Source organism: Cyprinus carpio, chromosome A20 (genome assembly GCF_018340385.1).
Source record: "Cyprinus carpio isolate SPL01 chromosome A20, ASM1834038v1, whole genome shotgun sequence".
Lineage (NCBI taxonomy): Eukaryota > Metazoa > Chordata > Actinopteri > Cypriniformes > Cyprinidae > Cyprinus > Cyprinus carpio.
The window spans coordinates 13,637,076-13,658,007 of record NC_056591.1 but is presented as its reverse complement, the minus strand read 5'-3'; the positions used below and the strand labels follow the sequence as shown (position 1 = coordinate 13,658,007).

At 38.8% G+C, this 20,932-nt stretch overlaps 1 pseudogene; it reads left to right on the top strand.

Annotated features, from left to right (window-relative positions):
* The window catches only part of LOC109084937, a 70,910-nt pseudogene that overhangs the window by 16,325 nt on the left and 33,653 nt on the right, over positions 1-20,932 (top strand).

The following is a 20,932-nucleotide window of genomic DNA, read 5'->3' as shown; positions in this document are numbered from 1 at the left end:
ATAGCTCTATTTCTCTTTGCTTACTGATTGTGAACCAGGAAATTACCTCAGCCCGTGGAATCACCCCCACCACTTGTTCTCTGCAGTGTTTTTTTTTGGTTTGGAAGGTAAATTAACACCAAAGTGGGTTGTAGGATGACTTTATAAAGTCATGCCAAAACTGCATCAAGGGGACACCTCCTTTTGTAGGTATTTACTGTTGTCTCCTTATCCTGCAAATCGTTCATACCAGCTGATGGCGCTTAATGGCAATTCTTCATGCGCCCATATGGGCATTGGAAATGCAGTGTGGGAAGTAAATGACTCGTTGTCCTTGGAACGTGTGCGGGTGATTCTTGTGCATAGGCCTAATAGCGATCTGGGGCCCTACTTTTCTGCTTGGTCCTTGATCCCTGTCTTGCCCTGTGGGAGGTCCTTTTTTTTCCCCTCATAAAAGGAGAAATACTGAAATAATCATTTAAGTTTCCTATTTTCCACAGGAACCTTGCCTCTAGGACATTTCTCGAGGTTTGTGTGACGGCATGCAAGCTAGTCTTTGTGGGGTGATCATGAATATTAGACCCCTAATTGATGCCACATCATGAGTGAACTCAAGTGTTTTTAAATGGTCCAGCAGAAAATGATAGTGCTCAGAGATGGATCCTTTTATAGTGTCTTAATTATGCATTATTATTTAGTTGTATTTATGTAATGGAACTTTTTGTCTTAAAGGGGTGGGGTATTATGCATTTTTCACTTTTTTAACCTGTAGTTAGTCTGGTAATGTTGCTGTTTAAGTATAAAAAGATCTGCAAAGTTACAAAACTCATCATGTCCAATTCAAAAGGATGATAGTTTATTTAACAAGAACACCAGTGTTCCAAACTACTAAGCGAACGACTTCATTTGGACTACAACAAATAGATTTAACAGGTTTGTGATATCACATCATAATCGTTGAATGTGACGAGAACATGGTGAGCTGCCAATAGAGAAGGCAAAAAGTGTTATCACGATGTTGGAGAAGACACGCTAACTCTCCCCAAGGCCAGATTGACTTCGAGGGGTTACAATTATCGCCGGTTTAAATCAACGCTTATAAATTGATTTATATTTTAATTTTTTTGTTCTATTTCGGTTTTATGAGAGGGGCTTAAGCGGGCAGTCTGATCCAAACACTAGATATGAACACATGCTTTGATCTCTATCTCTTTTTGCCATCACCATACAGCGCCTGTGGTCGGGGATTCTACAAAGTCTTCATGTCAGGATCTTCAGTGTTCCCGTTGCCGCGCACAGTTAAAATGACAGAGCGGGGCTCAGGGATATGTGACTGTGAAGACGGGTATTACGAGGCCCTCTCCGACCCCCCCATTCAGTCGCCTGGCATAGTGCGGTGAGCTGTTTGTGATCCTGGTGGCATCTTCCCTTTTTTTCCTTCGTGTATATATATAGTATTAAATTATACTGAAAACTGGTGTATCTTCATTCCCACTCCTAAGCAATTGTCTGTTTCATGTCAGATGAGATTTTAAGGTACCGAGGCACCATTAAACCTCTGTATTTTAGGGGCAGTCATCGGACTAATGTTTAAGAGAGTGGACTTGAACCCAAAGGTCATGGGTTTTGAGTCCGGGACCGGCAGGATTGAGGTGGAGAGAGTGAATGACCAGCGCTCTCTTCCACCCTCAATAACACGAATAAGCCGAGACCCTTGAGCAAGGCATCGAACCCCCAACTGCTCCCAGGGCGCCACAGCAAAAATGGCTGCCCACTGCTCGGGTGTTGTGTGTTCAGTGTGTGTGTTTGGTTCACTACTCACTGCTCAAGTGTGTGCACTTGGATGGGTTAAATGCAGAGCACAAATTCTGAGTATGGGATACCATACTTGGCCACACATCAACGTCACTTTCATTTTGAGTTGCACTGTGGCAGTCCTGGCACACTTGGCACCAAGGCAAAATAAGGAGAGAAAAAAAAAACAACATGTTTTAACTGCTAAGTAGTTTTTACTTAATTTAAGTATCAGACATGATAATCCAGTCTTACAATTTTTGTGTAACATGATTTTAATTTTTTAATAATAAAATCAACTTAGCTCAAAAATCTGAGTAGGCAGGTGTTTGGATTCAGTTTGAATAGGCATAATGATTCCGGTAAATTACAGTCCGCAGAACGGGCATGTTCAGCGTTCGTTACTCTCCCCTCCCTTTAATAACCACCTTCCTCTTCTTCCTTCTTCGGCCACTTCTTTTTTGAGTTTAGCACAAGATATTCCACAGCCAGTGATGACTATTTACAAGGCCAGACAGACAAGGGGGAAGAGAGGCGGGGTAGTGAGTTCCGGGCGACGTCGATCTGCCTGGATTACAATATGCTCAAGGACCAGGCTTCAATCAGGTAGGTCCCAGGCTGTGTGTCACTTCCCTGCAGACAAAAAGATAGAGAGAGTGCATTAAAGCAAGGATTAGTGCTGTATGATATTTGAAAAACAAAAAACAAATTGTAAGTTATTTTGACAAACATTGTGATTGAGCTGCAGTGTGAACAAAACGCCATAAAATTACATTGAAACAAAAATTACAAACTAACAAGTGCTTTTGACAAAGAAAGTAAGTTATACACAGTATGTTGCCCCACACTCTGCTGCCTATAGAAATTACTCTTGCCAACAGTCTACTTTTTAACAATATTAATTTATTGGTATACATTATATTATTGTCATATTACTATTGTCTATTTTCTTATTATTATTCTTATTATTCTCTATCCTGAAGTCACATACGGAATCCCTTTTGTATTTTAAACCATAAAACACAAAGGCATATGGATGATGATTTTAATTTGGTTCAATTGTGCTATGCTGCTACAATAGGCCAACAGAGAATGACTAATGAATTTGTGTAGATGAGAGAAACCTATTTGACCCTAGCTGTGCTGTTGTGGATCCGGGCAAATGTGCAGATGACATAAATATGGTGCAGGCATTAATCATTCCAACTACACTGTTACCTCTACCGTATTTTCCACTCCTGTCTGCCACCCTCATTCTTTCTTTCTTCTTAATTCCATTACAGTAACTCCCCAACCCATTCGTCTCACCACTACTCTTTCCAAAAGAGATGATCACACTAAAACGATGATCGTCCCCCCTAATTGTTGCCCATTGCCCTCTCTTCAGTCCACTGAGAACAGAGAACCCACAGGCCTCGAAATTCACCACACAATTACTTCTCATTCCGCTTGTGTCTCTTTCCCTCCCAATACAAATCAGACTCTGTTTTACTCGCATGACCACTCCGTCTGGCTGTTGTTACTCTGTCTGGGCATGAAAAAACGTTGCTGAAAAATGCACACAGAATGCAGGCATGAAGAGTCCCATCTAGTTTTTCCCTCTCTATGGCTTCCCGAGGGAAAATTAATGTGGGAAGTCATGCGCGGTGTTCAACGTAGTAAATGCAGTTATGAAGATGACAACCGGGTTCCCCCTTAAAGGTGACGCATACAGTATGCCTTGATGCCATGAGAGATTACTACAGAGATGAATACACACCTCAGTTTTAGTTTATTTAATTTTTTTTTTGAGAGAGAGAAATTAACACTTTTTGTTTCACAGACGAACACAAAATGTTGTTGAGCACTAAATCAGCAAGAGGTGAACTGATTTGCGAATGATCACGTGACACTAAAAATTGAAGTAATAGTAGTGCTGAAAATTCAGCTTAGCAATCACAGGAATAAATTAGATTTTAAAATATATTCAAACAGAAAACATATTTATTTTTTGTAATATTATTCACCGTTTTTCCTGTATTTTTGATCAAAAAATGTAGTAACATTTAAACATTTTACCAACCTTTTGGTAAGTAGTGTAGAACGACAGTAAATCTAGATGAAGAACGATACCAGGCCAGCGTTAAATATATAATAGTTTAAAGAAGGATCCACAAAGATACCCCCCCACGGAATTAAGGGAGGATTCTAAATCACAGTGAGTCATAATGGTGGTGTGGCAGGGGGGGTTTTGGAGATAATAAGGATGTGGAAAGCGGGGGAAAAAAATGCAAATCAATGGGGTAAAACAAAAAACTTTTAACAAACATAAACCGTGTCTCTTTTGAAGTGTTGAGCAAAACTGTCCTCACCAGACTTGTCTTAATTATCTCAGGATTAAGTTATTGTGACCATCTTGAATTGTCTGGGCTCTGAAGAGTTTTTTTTCTTTTTTTGCGAGGGATTTAAAAGCCGCATGGAACTGAATGGTAATTGGGGGTGAATTTACATTCGCTGAATAAACACCAGCTGATGGACAGCTTTTTAATCATGAGCGAGGTGTAAACCTACCGGATCTTAAGCTCTGTCAATACGCACTCAGCCTCCTCAGAACGCGGATTAAGAGGCGGGCCCTTAATGAAATTCAGAGTTCCAGAGTGAAACAGGAATTAATATTCACTTGATGAAAGGTCTCGTCATTGTTGAAAGGCAAGAAGAAGAAAACAGATAAATAGCCACACACAGTTTATCTGAAATATTCACTTATTTAGAGGGTTTTTTAGCTACAGCACAAAATACATGCCAATGGCATAGCATACATTCACCCAGTTTACCACAACCCTGTGAGCGTTGTCAAGATAATGGGCTACCTCTGCTGCATACAAGATCTTTTTTTTTTTTTTTGTTTTTTTCGATATGAATGAAAGAAGGGAGTTCTGTGACAGCTTTCAGATGATGACATAAAATCAATCACTCGACAGCTGCGCGTGGTATTGGGACCCTAGCAAAGGTCTGGAATGGGCGGTAGGAGGGTGGGACTTTGTGACAGAGAGAAAAAGAGGAAAAAAGAGAGCGGGAGACAGTAAAAAAGTGAGAAAGTAAGTAAGAGAAAGAGATAAAGCCGAGAGCGCATATACCTACATACTCTCTTTTCAGCTCCTCTTCAACCCCATGGAGGACCATCACCATCTCTGTCGTTGACGTTGTCCATGTCCCCTGAAGGGTTGAGACTTTCTTTTTCCCACAGTTGCTAAGGGACAGGAGTACAGTAATAAAAACCAAGCCTCTCGCGCCACCATCTCTCTCCAGATCCTTCCCTCAATCCTTGGGGCTTTTGGTACTAGTGAGGTCAAAGTTCAGGTACCATGTTTTTATAGATTAAGGATTAGTTGGCCTAGACAGTTTAAACACGGTTCACAAGTAGGGCGGCCCTCTGGGACCCCTCATTAGAGTGGTGAGGGTCTTAAAGGGGATAGTCCCTCATTAGTAAAATTAAAATTCTCATTTACTAACCCTAATATATAATATAAAAATATAATATAATGTATGTATTGTAAATAAATGCTGTTATTTGAACATATATTCATCAAAGTAACCTGAAAAAAAAGATCCCGATTTCCACAAAAATATTAAGCAGAACTGCTTTTAAACATTGCTAATAATAAAACATGTTGCTTTGAGCAGCAAAAACCACTTATATTAGATTGATTTCTGAAGGATTGTGTGGACACTGAAGACTGTAAGTAATAGCTGTTTCCATTACAATTAATTACATTGCACAATATATTCAAATAGAACAATTATTTTTAAAACTGAAGTAATATTTCACAGTATTGCTGTTTTTACGTTGTATTTTTGATCAAAATAAATGCAAAACAAACAAAACACAACAAACAAACTAACAACCAAAAACATTACAATATTCATTTTGAACGGAAAATATATACTTTTATCTTTTGTTTAACAAGCAGACCAAAATTTACGAAGTCATTATTTACTTCAAAATTGACTAGTCAATTACTTTATAGTCAATATACTACTATCTAAGTCAACAAAAAATGTTACATGAAATCCATTACTTTTTAATTTAAAATTGAAAAATATGATATTTCTAAAATTCACCTTCTGTGTTCTATAGAAAAAAATTAAGTCACACAGGATTGGAACGGCTTGATGGGGAGTAAATAACATGATTTTGGGGGGAATTCTCCTTTACTAGGAGGAGTACCACTAAGACAGCCAAGAGCTGTGCAGATAACCACCTGGATTCATTTCTGAGCTAAGCGCCAGTTGCTGCTTTGCCCTGAGACTTCAGGCTTTCACACACATGCGACACAGCACGCACCGCACACACCCACACACACACACACACACACACACACACACACACACACAAACTACACTACACATACACATAACAACAATCAGCAGGTTGACCTAATTAACATTCTCTCGCAGGAAAACAGCAAGGGTAAGAATCTTGACTACATTTTCCAGATCTCAAAGATGATTTTATTTTATTTATTTTTTTCACATTAATTATCACATTTTTTGGATTTAAAGGATATTCAGCTCCTTTGTTATCAAAAATCACTGTTAGAAGCTAATCTGCCAGACTTTTGACTAAAGGCTTAAAGTTTGGTTCACATTGCAGCTCATTCTGGCCAAGAACTGCCCTACTTGGACAAGGGAAAGACCCCTGCATATAAAGCAATCATCTCACATTTTTTGTTTTTTACATGCCATTTAAGGGCGGGTTATCCGAAAATCGAAAAATAGATTATAACCACCAACAATAGACCGTTGTGGAAAAAAATCATTCAAATGGCAAGCGGCCCCTTTTTACCGTGAACAACTGTACTGAAAACACAGGGAAAAATAGAAGTTAGCCGCTTTGTTTAAAATCTTCATCAGATGTGTCTCCGTGAAAAAGACTGTGAGAGGTTTCAGGTTAAATAATCTATAAAGTGTGGGTTTAAAAACATACTCTAAAAAAAAGCAAAAAAGAACTGTAAAAGAGTGTTCCCGGGGGCCTCTTTAAGCAAACTCTATATACCCATTAAAAGAATAGTTTGTTTTGTGGTGTAGAGAATCAAGCTGTCTGTGGCAGATTTTTTGTTTGCTGTCCCCAGTTTCCCCCAGACTTCCTCCAGTGTCCCTGCAGAATCAGTTTTAAAGCAGACTGCAGAGGAGGTGACAGATTACATATATAGAAACACATATGCACTTGTGTGTGAAAGAGCAAATAAGAGCAGTAAACTCGGACAGCATTTTGTTGTTAACCAGCAGGACGATGAACGCTCTCCAATAGTGTACGAAAAAAAAAAGATGACTACATGACTCTCCAGACACCAGATGGTACACTCAATAGGAAGGTCCTTGCTTCAGCCGTTTTTACTCTATACTCATGTGTTTTCACCCTGTACTCCAAAAAAAGAAAAGAAAATTAGAAGAAAATTGTTTCATGAATGTCAAATGTTCTATTATGATTCAATGTATACAAATAAATAAATTGTACTGTTTTAATCATAATAATAAAACAAAGTACATTATGCCTTTGCAATATGCATTTACAATAGGAAATGTCTATTGCATTCACTTGAATATTTGTTTGGATATCTAAAACGCAAATGAATTGGTTCTAAATCATCTGGTGTGGTGCTTTGTAGGAGAAACTTGAAAACCAATTTCCCTTGAAGCTACTGCACCTTCAGCAGAAAACTTGTGCATTAAGTGCACAAATCCTCAATCCTCAATTATTACAAAGCTTTCAAATTATGAAATTAGAACAACATCATGGGTTTGTTATTGGATTACAGCAGAGATGGGGCACGCGAGAAGTTGAACCGGACTCGATTTGCATTTTTTAATAGCATTTTAATAGACTCGACTCAAAAAGAAGACCTGTGAATATTTTAAACACACCCTCGGGTCTTTTTTCCTTACCTACTGATATCATCAAGCAAGAAATCTCTTGGAATTCACTTATATGCTTGATACTATATCTAGATCTCACATTTGGTTATATTAGTGTGTCCGAATCAGTAATCCACATCTTAAAAAGCATCCACAAAGGTTTAGCAACATTAACCTGACATATAAGCTGCAGTGGTCCTGTTAAAAACATGAACCGAAAAATCTTGCTTTAAACCGAGCACACCACATTTTATATAATTCTTTCATATTTCAATACTTAATTTTAAAAACCATTTACGTCCATCTGTTATCATTATTTATGCTATGCTGAATCAAAAAAATGTTTAATCTCTAAAAGCTATATTTTGTAATGTGCTTATTCAATTCTTTACTCATCTAAAACAATGTTTAAAGTGATATTATGGGGTGCATATTCTCCAGCTAAAATTGATGTGTGATTAATATTCGCGATTAATTAGATCTAGAATTAGATTAGCATCTAGGTGGCTACATCATGGTGTAGGCATGGGCCCGATTACCGGTTTCAAGGTATACCGCGATTAGAAAATTTCACGGTTTAAAACCACTAATATTTTCCATGTGTACCGTTCCTGCGCTATGCACTGGTTTCCATGTCTCCTCAAAACCACTGAAAGAGTAGGAATCCCTCAGGCTGAGTGCAGTGTAGAGAGTAACACTGCCCCCTCCTCCTCCTGTTGGTGCGAGCGAGCGGTCAGTCACGTGTGTGTAGGATGGCCGAAAACTTAAGGAGCTGCCCCCCGGAACTTAAGGCCTTGGCTACACTTCACATTCAGCGTTCCTTTTCGGTCTTGCGCACAGCCATGGCCACACAGCTTTCAAAAGTATACGTGGACGGAAGCTAGCTCGACACATGTGCAGTACCACGGGGTGCACGGCTGTCCGCGAGCCCTCTTGATGACAAAAATAACGTAATGCAGACGGTGCACGGACGGCCGAAGTATACTCCTTACTTCAACCCACCGGCAACTGGCCGTTTTTGGCCTTATTGCAAGTCTTTGTTCTGGACTTGCACAAACTGCATTGCAATGCAATCATTTTCCAAAATGTGAAAATATGAAATCTGTAATGCCCATTAACACACAGACCAGAGACGGTGAAGACGGCCGCACAAAGGAAAAATACTGTAGCAGGCAGATCACTCATTGTTCATGATGCATGAACTATTGGAAGAAAATCCTCAGTATTGATTTGGGGGTAATATGAATGTGTTTCTGAGGGGAGTTGACTGTCCTGAAAAGTTTACGTGGTATTTTCTTTTCATCTCGTCTCTGTATAGTTCATATTAAATCAGTGTTTTAGCTCAGCACAGCTTTATTTACTGCAGTAACCAAGGAAACGCTGTCTCTGGTCTGTATCTGGTGTTCCAGAGGCGCCTTCTGCTGTCAGAGAGAGTGAATATGCATCTCATTCAGGTCTTCTGCTGTTTGTTTCTTTCAGGCATGCAGTATAATTTTCACAAAGCCTTGTCAGAACATTCTGTTTTTGCTTTAGATTGGGTTATTATTAAATCAAATTATGTGTATGATTATTATCATATAACTAAATTATAGATGTATATGAATTATTAACTAAAAATTAAATGATTGTAATTACAGATTGAGGTTAAATAAAGTTAAATAAAATATATATATATACCCTCATTGGGGGCTAAGCCAGGTCTCCTCAAAGACTTCAGACTTGACCCGGACTTCAGACTTGTGTACATGTCTGGATTATAGCGCTTTAACGTTTTGCGAGAATTAAATCAATAGGACCTCTCCATGGTGATCATTTCATCGAATAGTGATTCATCTCAGTGCTACCTTGTCGCTTGAATAGATATGCTCCATCACAGCTTGACTAGAAGCCCTTCCTGTCTCAGCTGTCCATATGAAAATAAACAATCCCTTGGATCTCTTCCACTCAAGAGCAGCATGAGAAGGCCCTGCCAAATGGAGCCATTAGTGTTATTATATTGTTCTTACAGGTAACCATAGAAATAGAATGATAAAGAAGGAAGATGAGTTTTCCTGTTTGTGTGTCTGTTGCGGCTTTCCCAGTGGGGAATGGAGTAGGAATGGACACTCATTAGCATCAGTATGGTAAAAGTTGTGCTTAGAGCTTGTGAGATGGATGCAGAGAAGAGAGAGATGGAGAGACAGACCACATCTCTTCACCTGCCAAAGGTGGCCCTTTCATCTCCTCACGTTCACAAGTCCGACGTCGTTCCCCTCCTACTTTGATGAATATGGATGGATGTGTGTGCCAAATGCTTTAATGAGGAGTAAACGTTAAAGTGTCATCTTAACCATTTGCACAATTTCTAATGCTTGCTCTTTCCCCTCATGCATATGTAGCAATTGTTTTGTTAGTAAATGTCCCCAGTTTTGCAGACTGGCGGCAATGGTGACACGACTCAAGGGGGCGATTACACTGGCAGTGTTTTGTAGAGACAAAATGATAGATTTTAGTTATAATGTTTAGTTTTTTATGTTAACAAAACAGTAAAGTTTTAATATTGCACAAAGCTGGCAAATGGCATGTTGAAATGAATTATTATATATTAATGATGTAATTTAAATATTGAAATTCCACAACTATCATCAGGTTTTTTTTTTATTTGTGTGTGGTGAACGTGAACGGCTGTTTTATAAATGATCTGTAAACTACAAAAAGAAAAAAAAATAATAATAATTTAAACGCTCACCAGTTTCTCTATTGTCAATCCCACAATCCCTCTGGCGAGCCTGTTGCTCAGCTCCCCTAGAGAACAGATTGAAAACACCTATTCAGCTCCACTTTGAGGTACAAAAATCGAACCTCTCCAAAATGGCAAACCCATGATGCAAGACCATCACAAAGACAAGTTCTAATAAAAGAGATATTGAACAGGCAGCGATGCTGTTATAAAAACATTAGGGTGATAAAAGCAAAGGCTTGGTGGTTGGATAAAAGTAGCAAAGTATAAAATCATTGCTTTATGAGACGCGCCAAATTAATTCCTTGGCACTGGCGGGGATTAGGGGAGATGGGTTGTTTTCCACTGTGGTCATCCGTCTGTGAGCTGGTTATTGTAGGCTGAGCGGAAATCCTGCGCTGTTGCTATTGTCAGGACGATAATTCGCTCATGATCTGACTCTTAAATTCTGGCAGTCAAAAAAACTCCTTTTCTTCCATGGCTTGGACTTCATCCTGGCAGTCAAAAAAAAAAAAAAAAAAAAAAAAAACTGTTTTGCCAATTGTATCACCTCTTTTCTTTCCACGGGAAACTCATAACTCTCTGGTCTCAGTAATGAAATGCTACCAAGTAGATGAGTACCAAGTAGGAGGAAGACGGTCTTATCTCAAGATTTTCTTTGCCTTGAAACAGTATCTCATTGTTCTCAATTTCATGTTTTGCTACATCCCTGGTCTACATCGACCTTGGCAGTGGCTCAAGTTCAACTCCCCAGCATTCTTGAGCATAACATCTCTATGTAGGATCTAGGTTACAGTATAATTGCATGTCAGGATTTGCCAAAGGCCCAGATTTCTCATATTTCCGTGGGGGTTTTGTCTCAAGAAAAAGAAAGAGGAAAAATCTAGAGTGCTATTAAATATGTTACATGTTTATCTAAGCATCCCCTCTTTTTCTTACCACAGGGCCACCATCAGCTCCTCAGAACCTGCTTTACAACATCAACCACACCACCGTCAGCCTAGAGTGGACCCCGCCAGCCGACACGGGCGGCCGTAACGACGTGATGTACACGGATTATATGCCGCCGCTGCACCTGGGAGCCAGAAGAGTGCTTTTCCTTGCGGGAGCAACGTTGGCTACTTGCCACAGCAGAGTGGATTAACGGACACCTACGTCACCATCAGCCGACCTTTTAGCTCATGCAAACTACACCTTTGAGGTTGAGGCCGTGAACGGTGGGTGTCCGCCCTTAGCCGTCCCCAGCGACTGTTTGCAGCCGTCAGCATTGCGACCAGCCAAGCAGGTAAGAGGGTTTGCACTTCTGTGGCAATTCGACTGCAGATCTGGCAGGTTTATAGATGCATACAAACCGAATCTGCATTTTAAAAATATGTTTATTTGCAGCATTTTGGTAAGACTCCATTGTGTTGTGCTTTGGATGCATTTTTTACACTAGAAGGAAGTTCTGGTGTTTTTCGTGTTGCTAGGTTGGAAGCCTGTATAATCTCAAGCCTGTATAATTTCCGACTGCTGCATTCATGTTTCTGTACTTACCGCCATTGGGATAATTTAACAAATTATCTGGCAAAACGTTTTCCTGCAGTTTATAATTTTGTGGTTTTCTGGCGACGATACAGTGGTGAACAGCAACACAGATGATAAATAATAGAAGTCACGCAGAAGAATACCTCTCCCGTTTCCCCTTTAGTTTTTTTATTGTCTGCTAGAAGAACCGCCACCTTTAAATATCACTTACAGTCGCCATGGTTGACATTTCCGCAAGACTCTTTGTTGAATTCTTGATAAATTATGATTGAGCTTTCACTTTATCCTCTGAAATTAAATGGGTGGCAAATGCTTGCATTGGTGCTGAAGTCATGGCCGCAAACACATTATTAAGCTCGACGAGTGGTTGCCTGTGTTTGGCTCTCCCTCTTTCTGTCATGCTCACGTCTCTCGGGAGTTGGCCATAATTTAAGAGCTGTTTCTGAGACTGCAAATGCTAGAGAAATGCATGTTTTTTAATGAACTATTTTTTATGGATCTGCAAAAACAAGATTTCTCTTTCATGCCCAAGCATCCATGAAATACAATTTGGCTTCAAATGCATACTGGTTCCTGGTTATTAACAAGAGGTTAGTAGACAGTAATAGATAATACAGTAATAGACTGTAGTGTTGTTGTACGTGCACACATACAAACAAATACAGTATTTGACTATTTTGTTGTGAGTCGTTGTTGTTAGGAAAAGATATCTAGAGATGGTCACAGTGGGTGGATTTATCTAGAAAGGTGTTAACCTAGTTCATCTTGATTTTTTCTCAAGCCAATCTATATTATTTTTATCTAGACATATGTCAACTAGTTTATCTAGATCTTTTATCTATATAATTATTTTTATCTTGACATGAAAAATGCTGGCTAGTTTATCTTTTTTGTCTACATAATATTTTTCGTCTATTTTAAATAGCTATATGTAGTTTATTTTTCTCTTTTACTAGATTACTATAATATTATTCCTATCTAGGCAGCATACTTAGTAAAGCACCACTGCTAAGGTCTTTAAGACAGATATTTTTGCCGTTGCATTGCATCTTGAGGATCCTGCTTCCTGTTCCATTATGTTGTGCTTAGTTCAGCTGTTTTTGAATGCAGGGACATGTTTTATGTAAACACTGTCAAAGAAATACAAAAAAAGGTTATTTTTAATCTAGACCAATTAGTCATCCACTCATTCAGGTAAGTTAAAGACTCATTGATTCTGAGAGTGTGTAGTTTTGTACTCCCTAGTGTTTTCACCTCCTGCATTCAAAACTCAAGTTCTCATTTGCATTTTTTGTTGTTTTTATGGTTTGCCAACAAAACAAGGTCAGTGACAGGATAACACAAGCAGCTCATGCATGCACGTGTTCACAGAGAGATGAGGGAAGAGACACAGAGGGAGAGGCGATAATGACCAGCAGGCAGTAAAATGAGGGAGGAACGGAGCCGAGGAGGGAAGGGGAGAGGGGGAATGATGTTTGTTTCATGACAGGGATCGTGACAGAGACACTCGCTGGAGTAAGGAGCCACAAGGACACACAGACAACCTCGGTAGGTTAGGAGCGGGTGAGAGAGAGAGAGAGAAAGCAAGATAAGGGACAGTGAGAGGGGGAAAAGACCCTTGTCTCAAAGTGAGAGTCATGCGTAATTATGTCTGGCATACTGACAACAGACAATTACACAAGTCACCCTGGGCGATATTTAGTCATTAGCTATTGTCAGATTGAGAAAATGTATTGGTAAAGTCCTGTTTTCTGTAGTGGCAGTATAACCAGTTTCGTGTTCATGTCTTTGAAACTACAAAGTAGGCCATGGAGACTAAAAAAATGGAATAAAGAATAAAATTTTCCTTTTTGCACTTCATTCAGCTGATTTTGAACATGGGAATCTTCTTAGTCTCTAAAGAAATGCATCTGATTGTGGGTCAGGCAAATATGTCTAATTATACAGGACTACCAAAGGAACGAATCAACTGCACGTCCTTGCTTCTGTCTTTGCACATATCTACATTTGAATGAAAATGAAATGGATGCCCACTCAATTACTCATATAAAGTATTTAAAGATTCACCTTTAATAAGTAAGCACAGGCTCCATTTGAATAAAACAGGATCACTGTGATGGCAAACCGATAGGAGCCCTGGACAGTCAGCCCCTTGTTTAGAGCCGAGATGAGAAAAATTAAACCCTATCAGAGCATGCTCAATTCTTTGCTCACTGGAGCCTTACAGGCGCAATTTTACCCCTGGGTTACCACGGCAATGGATGACTACCTCATAATGGATGAGAATAGAACTTCCCTGAAACAGTAAGCTGCCGGCTGGTCAGACAGAGCAGGACACTCATTAACACTGATGACTTTATCACGGCCTTCAGAGAGAGCAGAAAAAAATGGCATCTTTTAAGCTCTTCCCAACTCTTATTACCTTGGGAAAGATACCTGAAAGAGTATAAAGAGAGAGAACAGAAAGATGAAGAGCAATTGGGGTGATGAGCAAGAATGAAAACTGATCTAATGTACATTAATAAATACTTTAGTTTAAGATTAAATAATCACCCTCCTCATCTTTGCTGATGAATGTAATAAAAATATATTACACGTCAAAAGTTTGGGATCAGTATGATTTTTTATTTCTTCACTTTTAAGAAATGGATATGTTTATTCAGCAAGAACACAAACTGATCAAAACTGACAGTAAAGAAATTATAATATTAAAAAAAGATGAATGTTTAATTATTTTTGAACTCTCTGTTCTTGAAAGAATCATGAAAAAATGTGTCAGCATTTCCACAAAAAATATTAAGCAGCCACAACAAATGTTCAGCTTTGCCACCACAGGAATAAATAGTGGAGTCTTGGTGAGTGGAGGAACTTTTCAAAAAACAAAAAATAATAAAAAAATAATAATTTGTACCCAACCCTGAACTTTGACCCATTATATTGAGCTATAACATTACCAGCAAAAAAGCACCAAGGAAGGAAAAGGGCAGTGAGGAAAACAAGGGATGGATGAAAAGGAGAGGGGGGGAATGAGGACCCCTCTTGTCTCTTCTCCATCTGCATGAGAAAAAGTCGTTGCTTCAGGCACCAAGCGTAGGAGTAGAAACGGTAAGGACAGCAGAAAGCAAAAGGTGTGGAGCCCGAATTCAGATGGCTAAATATGCATCTAATGAGGATTTCTGGAATCCTCTCTTTAATTATCCTTCCACTACTGAGCGACACAATAAGTGAGAAAAAGGGAGAGAAGAAGAAGGGATGTGTCCATATAAGAGAGGGGCTACTCAGAGTTCTCTTTTTTCCTCCAAAGCCTAATTACTTCCCTGCTCTCATGAAATGGTTTTAAATAGCGACTGCTTCTGTATCGGCAGGTTCATCATCATCATCGTTTCTTTTTTTTATGTTCTTTTTTGCTCCATTGACGCCCCTTGTCATCCCCCCTGCAGATGAATGCAAATTTTCTCTCTTTAATGGCAGTTCTTTTCCCCCCCCTCTTTCTAGAGGACTGCATGGGAAGTTTGGTGAAGAGCATTTCAATCAGCATTCTATTGTCACTTGACATCTCTGTAGAGATGCCCTTGGATGCGTCACCCTCTCTTTCCTTCACTCGCTTCATCTCTCTGTGTGTCTTTCTAAACAACACCCATTGTTTCTTCCCAATGCTCTTGAGCAGAAATAGCTCAAAGAATAATCATTAATATTTATTCAGGAAAGTCCTTCTGAGGAAAACAGTATGGAATCAGGCACCAAACAGCCCTTTCCACGCCGCAGAATTCAGCAGCCAGATGTGAGACGTGCATTTTAGATGCAAACAGCATGCGCGGTAAACAGAATCAAAGCGAGGGAAGGCGAGAAGCTGTGGAAATGGATTTTTAATGCTTAGGTTACATGTCACAAGAGCACGATGTGCATGTTGCCCGCTGATAGCTGCCTCTGACTGTGGCCCACTCTGTCTAGGATGTTGCAAAGTTGTTTAAGTGTTTGATAGGAAGCACATTAACCCTGTACTCCGCGATACGCTGCTCTTATCTTATGCTTTAGAGGGGAAATAACTTTAAATAAGAAATTTTATTCGTTGAGGCACATGGATTCCATACATAGCCCAGTTTTTCCAATGCTACTAAATTCCAGTCGGGTTATTTCCTCTCATCTCTCGAGGAGAAGCGCTCTGTAGCTCACACCGTACTTTGATCTAAAGAACCTTTGTGTTTCGAGCTGCATGACTGAAGTAAATAACAGAAAATGTTGTCTTTTGTTCAGTGCGGTCTGGTCACATTAGCAGGGACTGCTTTGTCACTCCCTGTGTTTTAAACACAGAAAAAATGGAAACTGATCTTTTCTTTCCTAATGTAACACATATCCGAGTGAAACAGCTTCTTGAACTAGAAAAAAAAAATAGAGAACCCAAACCAGCTTGTTTTCTTCTGCAACCTTCAAGCGATGTCCAAAAGTGTCGCGCCAAGCATTATAAAGTGCGAAAAAGCATTCTCATGCCCCAGAATGAAAGACGATGCACCTGGTATTTCTCCTGTAATTAATATGGCCACTTTTTCGACACGTTATCACTGCAAGATGGATCCCGTTCAATACCCCCGAGAAGAATCACACTTTGGGGAACAATAAGGCTATTGATTGATCTCGGCAAAATCCTAATCTGTTGCAGGGGGGTTAAAGCAGAATGGATTGATTGATTCCCGGGATCCCCCAGTCAGCTAGTGCTAGGTGGTGTAATTTTCTAGTTAAGCGGATCCCTCAAGCCTCTTTTGTAGCATTTGTATGTCGTTTTATGTTACCTGAGAGGCCTTCCTCTTTCTCCCTTGCCACTCTCTCTCTTTCTGTCTTCCCTCTTTTGGTAATTCCATCTGTGGTAATTTGATAAGAGCTGGACCAGTCGCTACAATTTAACAGCTGTGGTTAAATCGCTGGTGGTCTGGCTCACAGTGGCCTCGGCGGCCTTACTCTGGTCACTTAACCTGTGCATTGTGCGGAATGCCTCACGATTCGTCCGTCACCCAATCTGTCAGCACTGAATAATTTTCATGGAAGGTGCACTTTAATTACTTTCCCATTTAAATGGCATTGCGGTGGCCTATCTAGGTCATTAATCTCAGTGAGGATCCTGTTGCAAGCCTTTTATTGCTGGCAAACGAAGCCCCCCAAAATCCCCCAGAATCTTCTCTGCTTGACTGACTGCAGACTCCCAGCAGCCACTGCTCCAGTCTGTCCTTCTGAACTGGCCACTGTCACGGAAGTGAGAGAGACAGACAGAGAGAAAAAGAAAGAGAGATCTACACTTGTCTCTCAGCATGAGCGAGAGGGTGGAGGGGAAGTTTGCCAGCCACCTTGAAGGGACCTGTTGGACTGAATGTGAGCAGGACTTTCTAGTATCCAAGAAGTAGAATCAAGCACAACTAGCTGTTCAGAGATTTTGCCAGATCAACTGTACTTGAATACTTACAATACTAATAAACAACAGCGTTATGTTTAGTTTAGGGCTTTAAAATTATTTTTTTAATATTAGTTAAATTTAAACAAATATTTATTTTTCTGGTCCATTTTTACAGTTAAATTGACTTGTTCTGTATGCACAGAGAAAAACTATTTTAGTCATTCTGCTTTAACATTACAATGTGTTACTTTGTAATTATTTACCATCATTTATAGTAAAAAAAAGTTTCATTTTTTTGTTCTTTTTTTTTTTTTTGTTCTGTGAGGTAGTAGGACAGGTATGAAAGCATAACTTGTATGTATTTGTATTCACTTCATTGTTCTGTGCCTCTGTCAGACAAGCGGATACCAACTCGCTCAATTATTTAGATTTCTGTGAGGCAAGCAACAAAGTTTTCAGACAAAGTCCATCCCCCCACCTCTTCGATCCCCTGCTTTTGCCATCAAATGTGCTGTCTCTGTCTGAGCAAATAAGTATCAGACACTTTCCAAATTACCATCAATCTTTTTGCGAGTTCCAGGTGCCTACCATGCATAAAAGTTGGAGGCTTTAGTCTCCTTGTAATTGTCACCCCCTTCTGAACTCTCCGAGCCTTTTCACCCGAATTTCCTCAGATGTGCTGTCAGCAGAGAAATATAAATTGGAACAAAAATGGAAGCATCACATAATGCTGGTGGCCTTCGTGGCGGGAGGTTATTAACGGCCAGTTCTAACTGACAGGCATTAATTGAACATTCTGACTGGATAATCATAGAGGCTTTGAAGAAACTGTTTCAGCTCACAATGAGTCTGATATAAAGAGGTTATGAGGATATTTTAAACCCAGAAGCCGTCAATTGCGTCAGGCATTTCTGTACAGGGTAGCAGCACATTTATTTTTATGCGTAAAGATGTAATATAAGAGGTAATCTTATTTTGTTGAAAATATAATGCTATATTTATATTTAGATATATTATTAATAAAATAATCTTGCAAGTTAAACATGGGAAATAACAATATAACAATATCAAGTAGCAATATATAATGGATTTATTTTATATACATATTTTTTTTTTCCAACTTATGACTCCATTTCTATTTTTATAATTTATTCATTATGATATTGGAATTTTGGACACAACCAACATGTCAGGACATGTGTTTTAACTGCTAAGCCACAGCTTAAGCCTGACATTATTTAACCAAACATTTTTGAAAATATTAACACGCACACAGTTGCACATACAAACAAACGCACATGTGCCACTCTGTCCTCCTGTTTACATGCAACATGTGTCCCTGTGTTAGGCTGTTCTGGGGTTAGAGTGTTTCATTTCCTGCTGCTGAAGGATTGAATCATAGGGGAGGTAGTACTTTGGTAGAGTGTAACTGAATTGAGATATGTGTCAGCGGTGCCTGAGACCAGCTGCCGCAACCTACCACACTCAAGAACAAACTCATCGCCTTAACAGCTCACACTTAAAATGTGTGACTGTGAGAGAGAAATTGTGTGCATGTGCATTTAAAGTGTGTGTGTGCTTGGATGTGAAAAACAGCTGTAGAGCGGCAAATCCTTTAAACCTGTCTGTTGCCTGTGTGATAAGCACAAATCTGTGTGCCAAACTGAACAGCAGACTGGCACATCTGATATCATACTTCTTTATAACAGCCTTGTCAAGCTTGTCAGACACTTACAGTAAAGGAATCATACATATACACACCTTTTCCTGGTAAAGTAAGATCTATCTATCTATCTATCTATCTATCTATCTATCTATCTATCATCTATCTATCTATCATCTATCTATCTATCTATCTATCTATCTATCTATCTATCTATCTATCTATCTATCTATCTATCTATCTAATATACTCTATATTGTTATTATGGCTAATATTAAAAATCCAATACTATTTTCTGTGACTAAATCACAAAACACTCATAACAATCATTTTAAATGATACATTTAATCATACAGTATAAAAATTGTTGTCGAGCTGTGCATTTGACATTTTTTTGTTATTGATTTAAAGCAGACTAATCGTAATGTTATGAAACATAATAGCATCCCTTTTTTAGGGACTGGCCTTTTTTTTACTTGATTAAAGGCCAGAAGATGATGGAAAAGTTCTCCTTTTCCTCATTATTCTGTTGTTCATTGTCTCATCAACGCACCGTCTCTCCTGTGGAGAAGGAAACTAATTATGTCTTCATCCCTTCCTGTTCGCACCTCCTCCTATTCTCTCCATTAGCCAAAGAAATTCTAATGAGTTTTAGTCTAGCTACTTTTGGCATGGGAATAAGTGAAGTAGAATAAACGTTCACTAGAATATAATAGGAAAAAAATAAATATATATTATTTGTTTCCACGATTGGGCACCTGCACAGAATCGCCAACTTTTTTTGACAACTTTTAGCTGTTTCCTTAGTGTAACTTGATTTTTTTCATCTCTCACCCACCTGCTGGTTTTCTGTAAACTATATGTGACACAAACACACACAGACACACACACTGTGCCTCCCTCAGCCATATTACTCTGGTGCCTTTTCATCAAAGCTGCAGGACGATATGAGGGCCATCTGCTCTCCTGGCTTTTAATGTTTATAGTATAAAACAATAATAAAAAGATTACAGCATCCACAGACTGAGTGAGAGGAATCTATTTGGCAGACAGATGGGGAACACAGCTGGACTTGACACCGTAAAAAAGGGTAACAGGAGGCAGAGAGGATGCTGGCATGGCAGATAGTGACCATCAGATTTGAAAAACATATTTCTGTCTTATCCAACAGCAGGTGTTCTGTCATTGTCATTGCATTTGACAGGAGATGCTTGCTGCTTTTTGTTTAGGACAAGCTTTGTTTCACCACAATTAACATCTTCTCTGTCACTTGTGATATGGGCCAGGAGGCTTTTCTTTATCTTTTTGTGTCCATTTGTGTCATTTTGGATTAGTTATCATGGCTCTACAGTAAGAAAGGTCTGATAGCCCGGAGCCAGTGTGAGAGTGTCTCGGGCCAGTTGAGGAAATTGTCACGCACCCCCCAAAAGAATGTAAAACTGTTTTTATTTATTAAGATTTATATTACAATTTTAAATAACATGTAAATAAAAAGTATTTAAAATGTAAATAAATGTATCTATTTCAGACAAACATAAACATTTTTTTTTTTTTTTTATTAAAAATATTGTTTTTTTTTTTTTTTTTTTTTATTAAAAATTCCTTAGCAAATACAAGCAAAAATGTTAATAATATATTTCAGACAAACATAAACATAAATAAAAAGTATTTAAAATGTAAATAAATGTATCTATTTCAGACAAACATAAACATTTTTTTGTTGTTAGTGTTTTTATTTTATTTTATTTTATTTGTAGTGGGACCATTGAAAATATTATTAAGGCAAGGACAAATCTAAACTTAAACAGAAATAAAATCTCTCTTATTGTTGAGCCCTGGATATGAAAACAAATATTTTTATGTTAAATATATACAGAGGTTAAATATTTAACCTTATGCTTGAATTTGTAAATGGTACCAAACAAGGGATTTGGCATAACGATATTGTACTAACCAGCCATGTGGAATGTAC